The sequence below is a fragment of the Salvelinus fontinalis genome, chromosome 33 (assembly GCF_029448725.1).
Source record: "Salvelinus fontinalis isolate EN_2023a chromosome 33, ASM2944872v1, whole genome shotgun sequence".
NCBI classification, from domain to species: domain Eukaryota; kingdom Metazoa; phylum Chordata; class Actinopteri; order Salmoniformes; family Salmonidae; genus Salvelinus; species Salvelinus fontinalis.
Window position 1 is genome coordinate 13,441,462 of NC_074697.1, and position 17,851 is coordinate 13,459,312.

The 17,851-nt window shown below is 48.4% G+C and overlaps 1 protein-coding gene across 2 annotated transcripts in view; it reads left to right on the forward strand.

Annotated features, from left to right (window-relative positions):
* The window catches only part of ddx6 (DEAD (Asp-Glu-Ala-Asp) box helicase 6), a 68,518-nt gene that overhangs the window by 38,753 nt on the left and 11,914 nt on the right, over positions 1 to 17,851 (forward strand). The window lies entirely within an intron of this gene.

The window sequence follows — 17,851 nt, forward strand, 5'->3', positions numbered from 1 at the left end:
CATAGCCAGATCAGGACCTGCTATATTAACTAGTGTAGCCACATGGCATAGCCAGATCAGGACCTGCTATATTAACTAGTGTAGCCCCACAGCCACATGGCATAGCCAGATCAGGACCTGCTATATTAACTAGTGTAGCCCACAGCCAGATCAGGACCTGCTATATTAACTAGTGTAGCCCCACAGCCACATGGCATAGCCAGATCAGGACCTGCTATATTAACTAGTGTAGCCCACAGCCAGATCAGGACCTGCTATATTAACTAGTGTAGCCCCACAGCCACATGGCATAGCCAGATCAGGACCTGCTATATTAACTAGTGTAGCCCACAGCCAGATCAGGACCTGCTATATTAACTAGTGTAGCCCACCAACCACATGGCATAGCCAGATCAGGACCTGCTATATTAACTAGTGTAGCCACACAGTCACATGGCATAGCCAGATCAGGACCTGCTATATTAACTAGTGTAGCCCCACAGCCACATGGCATAGCCAGATCAGGACCTGCTATATTAACTAGTGTAGCCCACAGCCACATGGCATAGCCAGATCAGGACCTGCTATATTAACTAGTGTAGCCCCACAGCCACATGGCATAGCCAGATCAGGACCTGCTATATTAACTAGTGTAGCCCCACAGCCACATGGCATAGCCAGATCAGGACCTGCTATATTAACTAGTGTAGCCACATGGCATAGCCAGATCAGGACCTGCTATATTAACTAGTGTAGCCCACAGCCAGATCAGGACCTGCTATATTAACTAGTGTAGCCCCACAGCCACATGGCATAGCCAGATCAGGACCTGCTATATTAACTAGTGTAGCCCCACAGCCACATGGCATAGCCAGATCAGGACCTGCTATATTAACTAGTGTAGCCACATGGCATAGCCAGATCAGGACCTGCTATATTAACTAGTGTAGCCACATGGCATAGCCAGATCAGGACCTGCTATATTAACTAGTGTAGCCCCACAGCCACATGGCATAGCCAGATCAGGACCTGCTATATTAACTAGTGTAGCCCACCAACCACAATGCATAGCCAGATCAGGACCTGCTATATTAACTAGTGTAGCCCACAGCCAGATCAGGACCTGCTATATTAACTAGTGTAGCCCCACAGCCACATGGCATAGCCAGATCAGGACCTGCTATATTAACTAGTGTAGCCCCACAGCCACATGGCATAGCCAGATCAGGACCTGCTATATTAACTAGTGTAGCCACATGGCATAGCCAGATCAGGACCTGCTATATTAACTAGTGTAGCCCACAGCCACATGGCATAGCCAGATCAGGACCTGCTATATTAACTAGTGTAGCCCACCAACCACATGGCATAGCCAGATCAGGACCTGCTATATTAACTAGTGTAGCCACATGGCATAGCCAGATCAGGACCTGCTATATTAACTAGTGTAGCCACATGGCATAGCCAGATCAGGACCTGCTATATTAACTAGTGTAGCCACACAGCCACATGGCATAGCCAGATCAGGACCTGCTATATTAACTAGTGTAGCCCACAGCCAGATCAGGACCTGCTATATTAACTAGTGTAGCCCACAGCCAGATCAGGACCTGCTATATTAACTAGTGTAGCCCACAGCCACATGGCACAGCCAGATCAGGACCTGCTATATTAACTAGTGTAGCCCATAGCCAGATCAGGACCTGCTATATTAACTAGTGTAGCCCACCAACCACATGGCATAGCCAGATCAGGACCTGCTATATTAACTAGTGTAGCCCCACAGCCAGATCAGGACCTGCTATATTAACTAGTGTAGCCCCACAGCCAGATCAGGACCTGCTATATTAACTAGTGTAGCCACATGGCATAGCCAGATCAGGACCTGCTATATTAACTAGTGTAGCCCCACAGTCACATGGCATAGCCAGATCAGGACCTGCTATATTAACTAGTGTAGCCACATGGCATAGCCAGATCAGGACCTGCTATATTAACTAGTGTAGCCACATGGCATAGCCAGATCAGGACCTGCTATATTAACTAGTGTAGCCCACAGCCAGATCAGGACCTGCTATATTAACTAGTGTAGCCCACAGCCACATGGCATAGCCAGATCAGGACCTGCTATATTAACTAGTGTAGCCCCACAGCCACATGGCATAGCCAGATCAGGACCTGCTATATTAACTAGTGTAGCCCACATCCACATGGCATAGCCAGATCAGGACCTGCTATATTAACTAGTGTAGCCCACAGCCAGATCAGGACCTGCTATATTAACTAGTGTCGCCCACAGCCAGATCAGGACCTGCTATATTAACTAGTGTAGCCCACAACCACATGGCACAGCCAGATCAGGACCTGCTATATTAACTAGTGTAGCCCCACAGCCAGATCAGGACCTGCTATATTAACTAGTGTAGCCCCACAGCCAGATCAGGACCTGCTATATTAACTAGTGTAGCCCCACAGCCACATGGCATAGCCAGATCAGGACCTGCTATATTAACTAGTGTAGCCCCACAGCCACATGGCATAGCCAGATCAGGACCTGCTATATTAACTAGTGTAGCCCCACAGCCACATGGCATAGCCAGATCAGGACCTGCTATATTAACTAGTGTAGCCCCACAGCCACATGGCATAGCCAGATCAGGACCTGCTATATTAACTAGTGTAGCCCACAGCCAGATCAGGACCTGCTATATTAACTAGTGTAACCCCATAGCCACATGGCAGAGCCAGATCAGGACCTGCTATATTAACTAGTGTAGCCCACAGCCAGATCAGGACCTGCTATATTAACTAGTGTAGCCACATGGCATAGCCAGATCAGGACCTGCTATATTAACTAGTGTAGCCCACAACCAGATCAGGACCTGCTATATTAACTAGTGTAGCCCACAACCAGATCAGGACCTGCTATATTAACTAGTGTAGCCCACAGCCAGATCAGGACCTGCTATATTAACTAGTGTAGCCAGATGGCATAGCCAGATCAGGACCTGCTATATTAACTAGTGTAGCCCCACAGCCACATGGCATAGCCAGATCAGGACCTGCTATATTAACTAGTGTAGCCCCACAGCCACATGGCATAGCCAGATCAGGACCTGCTATATTAACTAGTGTAGCCCCACAACCACATGGCATAGCCAGATCAGGACCTGCTATATTAACTAGTGTCGCCCACAGCCATATGGCATAGCCAGATCAGGACCTGCTATATTAACTAGTGTAGCCCACAGCCACATGGCATAGCCAGATCAGGACCTGCTATATTAACTAGTGTAGCCCCACAGCCAGATCAGGACCTGCTATATTAACTAGTGTAGCCCCACAGCCAGATCAGGACCTGCTATATTAACTAGTGTAGCCCCACAGCCACATGGCATAGCCAGATCAGGACCTGCTATATTAACTAGTGTAGCCCCACAGCCAGATCAGGACCTGCTATATTAACTAGTGTAGCCACATGGCAAAGCCAGATCAGGACCTGCTATATTAACTAGTGTAGCCCCACAACCACATGGCATAGCCAGATCAGGACCTGCTATATTAACTAGTGTAGCCCCACAGCCAGATCAGGACCTGCTATATTAACTAGTGTAGCCCACAACCACATGGCATAGCCAGATCAGGACCTGCTATATTAACTAGTGTAGCCCACAGCCAGATCAGGACCTGCTATATTAACTAGTGTAGCCCACAGCCAGATCAGGACCTGCTATATTAACTAGTGTCGCCCACAGCCACATGGCATAGCCAGATCAGGACCTGCTATATTAACTAGTGTAGCCACATGGCATAGCCAGATCAGGACCTGCTATATTAACTAGTGTAGCCCCACAGCCAGATCAGGACCTGCTATATTAACTAGTGTAGCCACATGGCAAAGCCAGATCAGGACCTGCTATATTAACTAGTGTAGCCCACATGGCATAGCCAGATCAGGACCTGCTATATTAACTAGTGTCGCCACATGGCATAGCCAGATCAGGACCTGCTATATTAACTAGTGTAGCCCCACAACCACATGGCATAGCCAGATCAGGACCTGCTATATTAACTAGTGTAGCCCACAGCCAGATCAGGACCTGCTATATTAACTAGTGTAGCCCCACAACCACATGGCATAGCCAGATCAGGACCTGCTATATTAACTAGTGTAGCCCACAGCCAGATCAGGACCTGCTATATTAACTAGTGTAGCCCCACAACCAGATCAGGACCTGCTATATTAACTAGTGTAGCCACATGGCATAGCCAGATCAGGACCTGCTATATTAACTAGTGTAGCCCCACAGCCAGATCAGGACCTGCTATATTAACTAGTGTAGCCCCACAACCACATGGCACAGCCAGATCAGGACCTGCTATATTAACTAGTGTAGCCCACAGCCAGATCAGGACCTGCTATATTAACTAGTGTAGCCCACAGCCAGATCAGGAACTGCTATATTAACTAGTGTAGCCCCACAGCCAGATCAGGACCTGCTATATTAACTAGTGTAGCCCACAGCCACATGGCATAGCCAGATCAGGACCTGCTATATTAACTAGTGTAGCTCACAGCCAGATCAGGACCTGCTATATTAACTAGTGTAGCCCCACAGCCAGATCAGGACCTGCTATATTAACTAGTGTAGCCCCACAGCCAGATCAGGACCTGCTATATTAACTAGTGTAGCCCACAGCCACATGGCATAGCCAGATCAGGACCTGCTATATTAACTAGTGTAGCCCACATCCAGATCAGGACCTGCTATATTAACTAGTGTAGCCCCACAACCAGATCAGGACCTGCTATATTAACTAGTGTAGCCCCACAGCCAGATCAGGACCTGCTATATTAACTAGTGTAACCCACAACCACATGGCATAGCCAGATCAGGACCTGCTATATTAACTAGTGTAGCCCCACAGCCAGATCAGGACCTGCTATATTAACTAGTGTAGCCCACCAACCAGATCAGGACCTGCTATATTAACTAGTGTAGCCCCACAGCCAGATCAGGACCTGCTATATTAACTAGTGTAGCCCCACAACCAGATCAGGACCTGCTATATTAACTAGTGTAGCCCACAGCCAGATCAGGACCTGCTATATTAACTAGTGTAGCCCCACAGCCACATGGCACAGCCAGATCAGGACCTGCTATATTAACTAGTGTAGCCCACAGCCACATGGCATAGCCAGATCAGGACCTGCTATATTAACTAGTGTCGCCCCACAGCCACATGGCATAGCCAGATCAGGACCTGCTATATTAACTAGTGTAGCCCACAGCCACATGGCATAGCCAGATCAGGACCTGCTATATTAACTAGTGTAGCCCCACAGTCACATGGCATAGCCAGATCAGGACCTGCTATATTAACTAGTGTAGCCACATGGCATAGCCAGATCAGGACCTGCTATATTAACTAGTGTAGCCCACAGCCAGATCAGGACCTGCTATATTAACTAGTGTAGCCACATGGCATAGCCAGATCAGGACCTGCTATATTAACTAGTGTAACCCACAACCACATGGCATAGCCAGATCAGGACCTGCTATATTAACTAGTGTAGCCCACAACCAGATCAGGACCTGCTATATTAACTAGTGTAGCCACATGGCATAGCCAGATCAGGACCTGCTATATTAACTAGTGTAGCCCCACAGCCACATGGCACAGCCAGATCAGGACCCGCTATATTAACTAGTGTAACCCACAACCACATGGCATAGCCAGATCAGGACCTGCTATATTAACTAGTGTAGCCCCACAGCCACATGGCATAGCCAGATCAGGACCTGCTATATTAACTAGTGTAGCCCACAGCCAGATCAGGACCTGCTATATTAACTAGTGTAGCCCCACAGCCACATGGCATAGCCAGATCAGGACCTGCTATATTAACTAGTGTAGCCCCACAGCCACATGGCATAGCCAGATCAGGACCTGCTATATTAACTAGTGTAGCCCCACAGCCACATGGCATAGCCAGATCAGGACCTGCTATATTAACTAGTGTAGCCCACAGCCACATGGCATAGCCAGATCAGGACCTGCTATATTAACTAGTGTAGCCCCATAGCCAGATCAGGACCTGCTATATTAACTAGTGTAGCCACATGGCATAGCCAGATCAGGACCTGCTATATTAACTAGTGTAGCCCCACAGCCACATGGCATAGCCAGATCAGGACCTGCTATATTAACTAGTGTAGCCCACAGCCACATGGCATAGCCAGATCAGGACCTGCTATATTAACTAGTGTAGCCCACAGCCACATGGCATAGCCAGATCAGGACCTGCTATATTAACTAGTGTAGCCCACAGCCAGATCAGGACCTGCTATATTAACTAGTGTAGCCCACAGCCACATGGCATAGCCAGATCAGGACCTGCTATATTAACTAGTGTAGCCCCACAGCCACATGGCATAGCCAGATCAGGACCTGCTATATTAACTAGTGTAGCCACATGGCATAGCCAGATCAGGACCTGCTATATTAACTAGTGTAGCCCACAGCCAGATCAGGACCTGCTATATTAACTAGTGTAGCCCACAGCCACATGGCATAGCCAGATCAGGACCTGCTATATTAACTAGTGTAGCCCCACAGCCACATGGCATAGCCAGATCAGGACCTGCTATATTAACTAGTGTAGCCCACAGCCAGATCAGGACCTGCTATATTAACTAGTGTAGCCCCACAGCCACATGGCATAGCCAGATCAGGACCTGCTATATTAACTAGTGTAGCCCCACAGCCAGATCAGGACCTGCTATATTAACTAGTGTAGCCCCACAACCACATGGCAAAGCCAGATCAGGACCTGCTATATTAACTAGTGTAGCCACATGGCATAGCCAGATCAGGACCTGCTATATTAACTAGTGTAGCCCCACAGCCACATGGCAAAGCCAGATCAGGACCTGCTATATTAACTAGTGTAGCCCACAGCCAGATCAGGACCTGCTATATTAACTAGTGTAGCCCCACAGCCACATGGCATAGCCAGATCAGGACCTGCTATATTAACTAGTGTAGCCCCACAGCCACATGGCATAGCCAGATCAGGACCTGCTATATTAACTAGTGTAGCCCACAGCCAGATCAGGACCTGCTATATTAACTAGTGTCGCCCCACAGCCACATGGCATAGCCAGATCAGGACCTGCTATATTAACTAGTGTAGCCCCACAGCCAGATCAGGACCTGCTATATTAACTAGTGTAGCCCACAGCCAGATCAGGACCTGCTATATTAACTAGTGTAGCCACATGGCATAGCCAGATCAGGACCTGCTATATTAACTAGTGTAGCCCCACAGCCAGATCAGGACCTGCTATATTAACTAGTGTAGCCCCACAGCCACATGGCATAGCCAGATCAGGACCTGCTATATTAACTAGTGTAGCCCCACAGCCAGATCAGGACCTGCTATATTAACTAGTGTAGCCCCACAGCCACATGGCATAGCCAGATCAGGACCTGCTATATTAACTAGTGTAGCCCCACAGCCACATGGCATAGCCAGATCAGGACCTGCTATATTAACTAGTGTAGCCACATGGCATAGCCAGATCAGGACCTGCTATATTAACTAGTGTAGCCCCACAGCCACATGGCATAGCCAGATCAGGACCTGCTATATTAACTAGTGTAGCCCCACAGCCACATGGCATAGCCAGATCAGGACCTGCTATATTAACTAGTGTAGCCCCACAGCCAGATCAGGACCTGCTATATTAACTAGTGTAGCTCCACAGCCACATGGCATAGCCAGATCAGGACCTGCTATATTAACTAGTGTAGCCCACAGCCAGATCAGGACCTGCTATATTAACTAGTGTAGCCCACAGCCACATGGCATAGCCAGATCAGGACCTGCTATATTAACTAGTGTAGCCCACCAACCACATGGCATAGCCAGATGAGGACCTGCTATATTAACTAGTGTCGCCACATGGCATAGCCAGATGAGGACCTGCTATATTAACTAGTGTCGCCCACAGCCAGATCAGGACCTGCTATATTAACTAGTGTAGCCCCACAACCACATGGCATAGCCAGATCAGGACCTGCTATATTAACTAGTGTAGCCCCACAGCCACATGGCATAGCCAGATCAGGACCTGCTATATTAACTAGTGTAGCCCACAGCCAGATCAGGACCTGCTATATTAACTAGTGTAGCCCACAGCCAGATCAGGACCTGCTATATTAACTAGTGTAGCCCACAGCCAGATGGCATAGCCAGATCAGGACCTGCTATATTAACTAGTGTCGCCCCACAGCCAGATCAGGACCTGCTATATTAACTAGTGTAGCCCCACAACCAGATCAGGACCTGCTATATTAACTAGTGTAGCCCACAGCCACATGGCATAGCCAGATCAGGACCTGCTATATTAACTAGTGTAGCCCACAGCCAGATCAGGACCTGCTATATTAACTAGTGTCGCCCACAGCCAGATCAGGACCTGCTATATTAACTAGTGTAGCCCACAGCCAGATCAGGACCTGCTATATTAACTAGTGTCGCCCACAGCCACATGGCATAGCCAGATCAGGACCTGCTATATTAACTAGTGTAGCCCCACAGCCACATGGCATAGCCAGATCAGGACCTGCTATATTAACTAGTGTAGCCACATGGCATAGCCAGATCAGGACCTGCTATATTAACTAGTGTAGCCCCACAGCCACATGGCATAGCCAGATCAGGACCTGCTATATTAACTAGTGTAGCCCCACAGCCACATGGCAGAGCCAGATCAGGACCTGCTATATTAACTAGTGTAGCCCACAGCCACATGGCAAAGCCAGATCAGGACCTGCTATATTAACTAGTGTAGCCCCACAGCCACATGGCATAGCCAGATCAGGACCTGCTATATTAACTAGTGTAGCCCACAGCCACATGGCATAGCCAGATCAGGACCTGCTATATTAACTAGTGTAGCCCCACAGCCACATGGCACAGCCAGATCAGGACCTGCTATATTAACTAGTGTAGCCCACAGCCACATGGCAGAGCCAGATCAGGACCTGCTATATTAACTAGTGTAGCCCCACAGCCACATGGCATAGCCAGATCAGGACCTGCTATATTAACTAGTGTAGCCCACCAACCACATGGCAGAGCCAGATCAGGACCTGCTATATTAACTAGTGTAGCCCCACAGCCAGATCAGGACCTGCTATATTAACTAGTGTAGCCACATGGCATAGCCAGATCAGGACCTGCTATATTAACTAGTGTAGCCCACAGCCACATGGCATAGCCAGATCAGGACCTGCTATATTAACTAGTGTAGCCACATGGCATAGCCAGATCAGGACCTGCTATATTAACTAGTGTAGCCACATGGCATAGCCAGATCAGGACCTGCTATATTAACTAGTGTAGCCCACAGCCACATGGCATAGCCAGATCAGGACCTGCTATATTAACTAGTGTAGCCCCACAGCCACATGGCATAGCCAGATCAGGACCTGCTATATTAACTAGTGTAGCCCCACAGCCAGATCAGGACCTGCTATATTAACTAGTGTAGCCCCACAGCCACATGGCATAGCCAGATCAGGACCTGCTATATTAACTAGTGTAGCCCACAGCCAGATCAGGACCTGCTATATTAACTAGTGTAGCCCACAGCCAGATCAGGACCTGCTATATTAACTAGTGTAGCCCACAACCACATGGCATAGCCAGATCAGGACCTGCTATATTAACTAGTGTAGCCACATGGCATAGCCAGATCAGGACCTGCTATATTAACTAGTGTAACCCACAACCACATGGCATAGCCAGATCAGGACCTGCTATATTAACTAGTGTAGCCACACAGCCAGATCAGGACCTGCTATATTAACTAGTGTAGCCCCACAGCCACATGGCATAGCCAGATCAGGACCTGCTATATTAACTAGTGTAGCCCCACAGCCACATGGCATAGCCAGATCAGGACCTGCTATATTAACTAGTGTAGCCCCACAGCCACATGGCATAGCCAGATCAGGACCTGCTATATTAACTAGTGTAGCCACATGGCATAGCCAGATCAGGACCTGCTATATTAACTAGTGTAGCCCCACAGCCAGATCAGGACCTGCTATATTAACTAGTGTAGCCCCACAGCCACATGGCATAGCCAGATCAGGACCTGCTATATTAACTAGTGTAGCCCCACAGCCACATGGCATAGCCAGATCAGGACCTGCTATATTAACTAGTGTAGCCCACCAACCACATGGCATAGCCAGATCAGGACCTGCTATATTAACTAGTGTAGCCCCACAGCCACATGGCATAGCCAGATCAGGACCTGCTATATTAACTAGTGTAGCCACATGGCATAGCCAGATCAGGACCTGCTATATTAACTAGTGTAGCCCCACAGCCACATGGCATAGCCAGATCAGGACCTGCTATATTAACTAGTGTAGCCCCACAGCCAGATCAGGACCTGCTATATTAACTAGTGTAGCCCACAACCACATGGCATAGCCAGATCAGGACCTGCTATATTAACTAGTGTAGCCCCACAGCCAGATCAGGACCTGCTATATTAACTAGTGTAGCCCACAGCCAGATCAGGACCTGCTATATTAACTAGTGTAGCCCCACAGCCACATGGCATAGCCAGATCAGGACCTGCTATATTAACTAGTGTAGCCCACAGCCAGATCAGGACCTGCTATATTAACTAGTGTAGCCCACAGCCAGATCAGGACCTGCTATATTAACTAGTGTAACCCACAACCACATGGCATAGCCAGATCAGGACCTGCTATATTAACTAGTGTAGCCCCACAGCCAGATCAGGACCTGCTATATTAACTAGTGTAGCCCCACAGCCACATGGCATAGCCAGATCAGGACCTGCTATATTAACTAGTGTAGCCCCACAGCCACATGGCATAGCCAGATCAGGACCTGCTATATTAACTAGTGTAGCCCCACAGCCACATGGCATAGCCAGATCAGGACCTGCTATATTAACTAGTGTAGCCACATGGCATAGCCAGATCAGGACCTGCTATATTAACTAGTGTAGCCCACAGCCATATGGCATAGCCAGATCAGGACCTGCTATATTAACTAGTGTAGCCCACATGGCATAGCCAGATCAGGACCTGCTATATTAACTAGTGTAGCCACATGGCATAGCCAGATCAGGACCTGCTATATTAACTAGTGTAGCCCCACAGCCAGATCAGGACCTGCTATATTAACTAGTGTAGCCCCACAGCCACATGGCATAGCCAGATCAGGACCTGCTATATTAACTAGTGTAGCCCACAACCAGATCAGGACCTGCTATATTAACTAGTGTAGCCCCACAGCCAGATCAGGACCTGCTATATTAACTAGTGTAGCCCCACAGCCACATGGCATAGCCAGATCAGGACCTGCTATATTAACTAGTGTAGCCACATGGCATAGCCAGATCAGGACCTGCTATATTAACTAGTGTAGCCACATGGCATAGCCAGATCAGGACCTGCTATATTAACTAGTGTAGCCCACCAACCACATGGCATAGCCAGATCAGGACCTGCTATATTAACTAGTGTAGCCCACAGCCAGATCAGGACCTGCTATATTAACTAGTGTAGCCCCACAGCCAGATCAGGACCTGCTATATTAACTAGTGTAGCCACATGGCATAGCCAGATCAGGACCTGCTATATTAACTAGTGTAGCCCCACAGCCACATGGCATAGCCAGATCAGGACCTGCTATATTAACTAGTGTAGCCCACAACCAGATCAGGACCTGCTATATTAACTAGTGTAGCCCACAACCAGATCAGGACCTGCTATATTAACTAGTGTAGCCCCACAGCCAGATCAGGACCTGCTATATTAACTAGTGTAGCCCACAACCAGATCAGGACCTGCTATATTAACTAGTGTAGCCCCACAGCCAGATCAGGACCTGCTATATTAACTAGTGTAGCCCACCAACCACATGGCATAGCCAGATCAGGACCTGCTATATTAACTAGTGTAGCCCCACAGCCACATGGCATAGCCAGATCAGGACCTGCTATATTAACTAGTGTAGCCCCACAGCCACATGGCATAGCCAGATCAGGACCTGCTATATTAACTAGTGTAGCCCACAGCCAGATCAGGACCTGCTATATTAACTAGTGTAGCCCCACAGCCAGATCAGGACCTGCTATATTAACTAGTGTAGCCCCACAGCCAGATCAGGACCTGCTATATTAACTAGTGTAGCCCACAATCACATGGCATAGCCAGATCAGGACCTGCTATATTAACTAGTGTAGCCCACAGCCACATGGCATAGCCAGATCAGGACCTGCTATATTAACTAGTGTAGCCACATGGCATAGCCAGATCAGGACCTGCTATATTAACTAGTGTAGCCCCACAGCCACATGGCATAGCCAGATCAGGACCTGCTATATTAACTAGTGTAGCCCACAGCCACATGGCATAGCCAGATCAGGACCTGCTATATTAACTAGTGTAGCCACATGGCATAGCCAGATCAGGACCTGCTATATTAACTAGTGTAGCCCCACAGCCACATGGCATAGCCAGATCAGGACCTGCTATATTAACTAGTGTAGCCCCACAGCCACATGGCACAGCCAGATCAGGACCTGCTATATTAACTAGTGTAGCCACATGGCATAGCCAGATCAGGACCTGCTATATTAACTAGTGTAGCCCCACAGCCACATGGCATAGCCAGATCAGGACCTGCTATATTAACTAGTGTAGCCCCACAGCCACATGGCATAGCCAGATCAGGACCTGCTATATTAACTAGTGTAGCCCACAGCCAGATCAGGACCTGCTATATTAACTAGTGTAGCCCCACAGCCAGATCAGGACCTGCTATATTAACTAGTGTAGCCCACAGCCAGATCAGGACCTGCTATATTAACTAGTGTAGCCCCACAGCCAGATCAGGACCTGCTATATTAACTAGTGTAGCCACATGGCATAGCCAGATCAGGACCTGCTATATTAACTAGTGTAGCCCCACAGCCACATGGCATAGCCAGATCAGGACCTGCTATATTAACTAGTGTAGCCCCACAGCCAGATCAGGACCTGCTATATTAACTAGTGTAGCCCCACAGCCAGATCAGGACCTGCTATATTAACTAGTGTAGCCCCACAGCCACATGGCATAGCCAGATCAGGACCTGCTATATTAACTAGTGTAGCCCACAGCCAGATCAGGACCCGCTATATTAACTAGTGTAGCCCACAACCACATGGCATAGCCAGATCAGGACCTGCTATATTAACTAGTGTAGCCCCACAGCCACATGGCATAGCCAGATCAGGACCTGCTATATTAACTAGTGTAGCCCCACAGCCACATGGCATAGCCAGATCAGGACCTGCTATATTAACTAGTGTAGCCCCACAGCCACATCGCATAGCCAGATCAGGACCTGCTATATTAACTAGTGTAGCCCCACAGCCAGATCAGGACCTGCTATATTAACTAGTGTAGCCCCACAACCACATGGCATAGCCAGATCAGGACCTGCTATATTAACTAGTGTAGCCCACAGCCAGATCAGGACCTGCTATATTAACTAGTGTAGCCCCACAGCCACATGGCATAGCCAGATCAGGACCTGCTATATTAACTAGTGTAGCCACATGGCATAGCCAGATCAGGACCTGCTATATTAACTAGTGTCGCCCACAGCCAGATCAGGACCTGCTATATTAACTAGTGTCGCCCACAGCCAGATCAGGACCTGCTATATTAACTAGTGTAGCCCACAGCCAGATCAGGACCTGCTATATTAACTAGTGTCGCCCACAGCCACATGGCACAGCCAGATCAGGACCTGCTATATTAACTAGTGTAGCCCACAGCCAGATCAGGACCTGCTATATTAACTAGTGTAGCCCACAGCCACATGGCACAGCCAGATCAGGACCTGCTATATTAACTAGTGTCGCCCACAGCCAGATCAGGACCTGCTATATTAACTAGTGTAGCCCCACAGCCACATGGCATAGCCAGATCAGGACCTGCTATATTAACTAGTGTAGCCCACAGCCACATGGCATAGCCAGATCAGGACCTGCTATATTAACTAGTGTAGCCCCACAACCACATGGCATAGCCAGATCAGGACCTGCTATATTAACTAGTGTAGCCCCACAGCCAGATCAGGACCCGCTATATTAACTAGTGTAGCCCCACAGCCACATGGCATAGCCAGATCAGGACCTGCTATATTAACTAGTGTAGCCCACAGCCAGATCAGGACCTGCTATATTAACTAGTGTAGCCCCATGGCATAGCCAGATCAGGACCTGCTATATTAACTAGTGTAGCCCCACAGCCATATGGCATAGCCAGATCAGGACCTGCTATATTAACTAGTGTAGCCACATGGCATAGCCAGATCAGGACCTGCTATATTAACTAGTGTAGCCCACAGCCAGATCAGGACCTGCTATATTAACTAGTGTAGCCCACAGCCACATGGCATAGCCAGATCAGGACCTGCTATATTAACTAGTGTAGCCCACAACCACATGGCATAGCCAGATCAGGACCTGCTATATTAACTAGTGTAGCCCACAGCCACATGGCACAGCCAGATCAGGACCTGCTATATTAACTAGTGTAGCCCACAGCCAGATCAGGACCTGCTATATTAACTAGTGTAGCCCACAGCCAGATCAGGACCTGCTATATTAACTAGTGTAGCCCACAACCACATGGCATAGCCAGATCAGGACCTGCTATATTAACTAGTGTAGCCCACAACCAGATCAGGACCTGCTATATTAACTAGTGTAGCCCCACAGCCACATGGCATAGCCAGATCAGGACCTGCTATATTAACTAGTGTAGCCCCACAGCCAGATCAGGACCTGCTATATTAACTAGTGTAGCCCCACAGCCAGATCAGGACCTGCTATATTAACTAGTGTAGCCCCACAGCCAGATCAGGACCTGCTATATTAACTAGTGTAGCCCCACAACCACATGGCATAGCCAGATCAGGACCTGCTATATTAACTAGTGTAGCCCCACAGCCAGATCAGGACCTGCTATATTAACTAGTGTAGCCCCACAGCCACATGGCATAGCCAGATCAGGACCTGCTATATTAACTAGTGTAGCCCCACAGCCACATGGCATAGCCAGATCAGGACCTGCTATATTAACTAGTGTAGCCCCACAGCCAGATCAGGACCTGCTATATTAACTAGTGTAGCTCCACAGCCACATGGCATAGCCAGATCAGGACCTGCTATATTAACTAGTGTAGCCCCACAGCCACATGGCATAGCCAGATCAGGACCTGCTATATTAACTAGTGTAGCCCCACAGCCACATGGCATAGCCAGATCAGGACCTGCTATATTAACTAGTGTAGCCCCACAGCCACATGGCATAGCCAGATCAGGACCTGCTATATTAACTAGTGTAGCCCACAGCCAGATCAGGACCTGCTATATTAACTAGTGTAGCCCACAGCCAGATCAGGACCTGCTATATTAACTAGTGTAGCCCCACAGCCACATGGCATAGCCAGATCAGGACCTGCTATATTAACTAGTGTAGCCACATGGCATAGCCAGATCAGGACCTGCTATATTAACTAGTGTAGCCCACAGCCAGATCAGGACCTGCTATATTAACTAGTGTCGCCCACAACCAGATCAGGACCTGCTATATTAACTAGTGTCGCCCACAGCCAGATCAGGACCTGCTATATTAACTAGTGTAGCTCACAGCCAGATCAGGACCTGCTATATTAACTAGTGTAGCCCACAGCCAGATCAGGACCTGCTATATTAACTAGTGTAGCCCCACAGCCAGATCAGGACCTGCTATATTAACTAGTGTAGCTCACAGCCAGATCAGGACCTGCTATATTAACTAGTGTCGCCCACAGCCAGATCAGGACCTGCTATATTAACTAGTGTAGCCCACAGCCACATGGCATAGCCAGATCAGGACCTGCTAAATGAACTAGTGTAGCCCACAACCACCAACCACATGGCATAGCCAGATCAGGACCTGCTATATTAACTAGTGTAGCCCCACAGCCAGATCAGGACCTGCTATATTAACTAGTGTAGCCCCACAGCCAGATCAGGACCTGCTATATTAACTAGTGTAGCCCCACAGCCAGATCAGGACCTGCTATATTAACTAGTGTAGCCCACAACCACATGGCATAGCCAGATCAGGACCTGCTATATTAACTAGTGTAGCCCCACAGCCACATGGCATAGCCAGATCAGGACCTGCTATATTAACTAGTGTAGCCCACCAACCACATGGCATAGCCAGATCAGGACCTGCTATATTAACTAGTGTAGCCCCACAGCCACATGGCATAGCCAGATCAGGACCTGCTATATTAACTAGTGTAGCCCCACAGCCAGATCAGGACCTGCTATATTAACTAGTGTAGCCCACAGCCAGATCAGGACCTGCTATATTAACTAGTGTAGCCACATGGCATAGCCAGATCAGGACCTGCTATATTAACTAGTGTAGCCCCACAGCCACATGGCATAGCCAGATCAGGACCTGCTATATTAACTAGTGTAGCCCCACAGCCAGATCAGGACCTGCTATATTAACTAGTGTAGCCCCACAGCCAGATCAGGACCTGCTATATTAACTAGTGTAGCCCACAGCCAGATCAGGACCTGCTATATTAACTAGTGTAGCCACATGGCATAGCCAGATCAGGACCTGCTATATTAACTAGTGTAGCCCCACAGCCACATGGCATAGCCAGATCAGGACCTGCTATATTAACTAGTGTAGCCCACAGCCAGATCAGGACCTGCTATATTAACTAGTGTAGCCCACAGCCAGATCAGGACCTGCTATATTAACTAGTGTCGCCCACAGCCAGATCAGGACCTGCTATATTAACTAGTGTAGCCCCACAGCCACATGGCATAGCCAGATCAGGACCTGCTATATTAACTAGTGTAGCCCCACAGCCAGATCAGGACCTGCTATATTAACTAGTGTAGCCCCACAGCCACATGGCATAGCCAGATCAGGACCTGCTATATTAACTAGTGTAGCCCACAGCCAGATCAGGACCTGCTATATTAACTAGTGTAGCCCCACAGCCACATGGCATAGCCAGATCAGGACCTGCTATATTAACTAGTGTAGCCACATGGCATAGCCAGATCAGGACCTGCTATATTAACTAGTGTAGCCCCACAGCCACATGGCATAGCCAGATCAGGACCTGCTATATTAACTAGTGTAGCCCCACAGCCAGATCAGGACCTGCTATATTAACTAGTGTAGCCCCACAGCCACATGGCATAGCCAGATCAGGACCTGCTATATTAACTAGTGTAGCCCCACAGCCACATGGCATAGCCAGATCAGGACCTGCTATATTAACTAGTGTAGCCCACAGCCAGATCAGGAACTGCTATATTAACTAGTGTAGCCCACAGCCAGATCAGGACCTGCTATATTAACTAGTGTAGCCCCACAGCCACATGGCATAGCCAGATCAGGACCTGCTATATTAACTAGTGTAGCCCACAGCCAGATCAGGACCTGCTATATTAACTAGTGTAGCCCCACAGCCACATGGCATAGCCAGATCAGGACCTGCTATATTAACTAGTGTAGCCCCACAGCCACATGGCATAGCCAGATCAGGACCTGCTATATTAACTAGTGTAGCCCCACAGCCACATGGCATAGCCAGATCAGGACCTGCTATATTAACTAGTGTAGCCCACAGCCAGATCAGGACCTGCTATATTAACTAGTGTAGCCCACAGCCAGATCAGGACCTGCTATATTAACTAGTGTCGCCCACAGCCAGATCAGGACCTG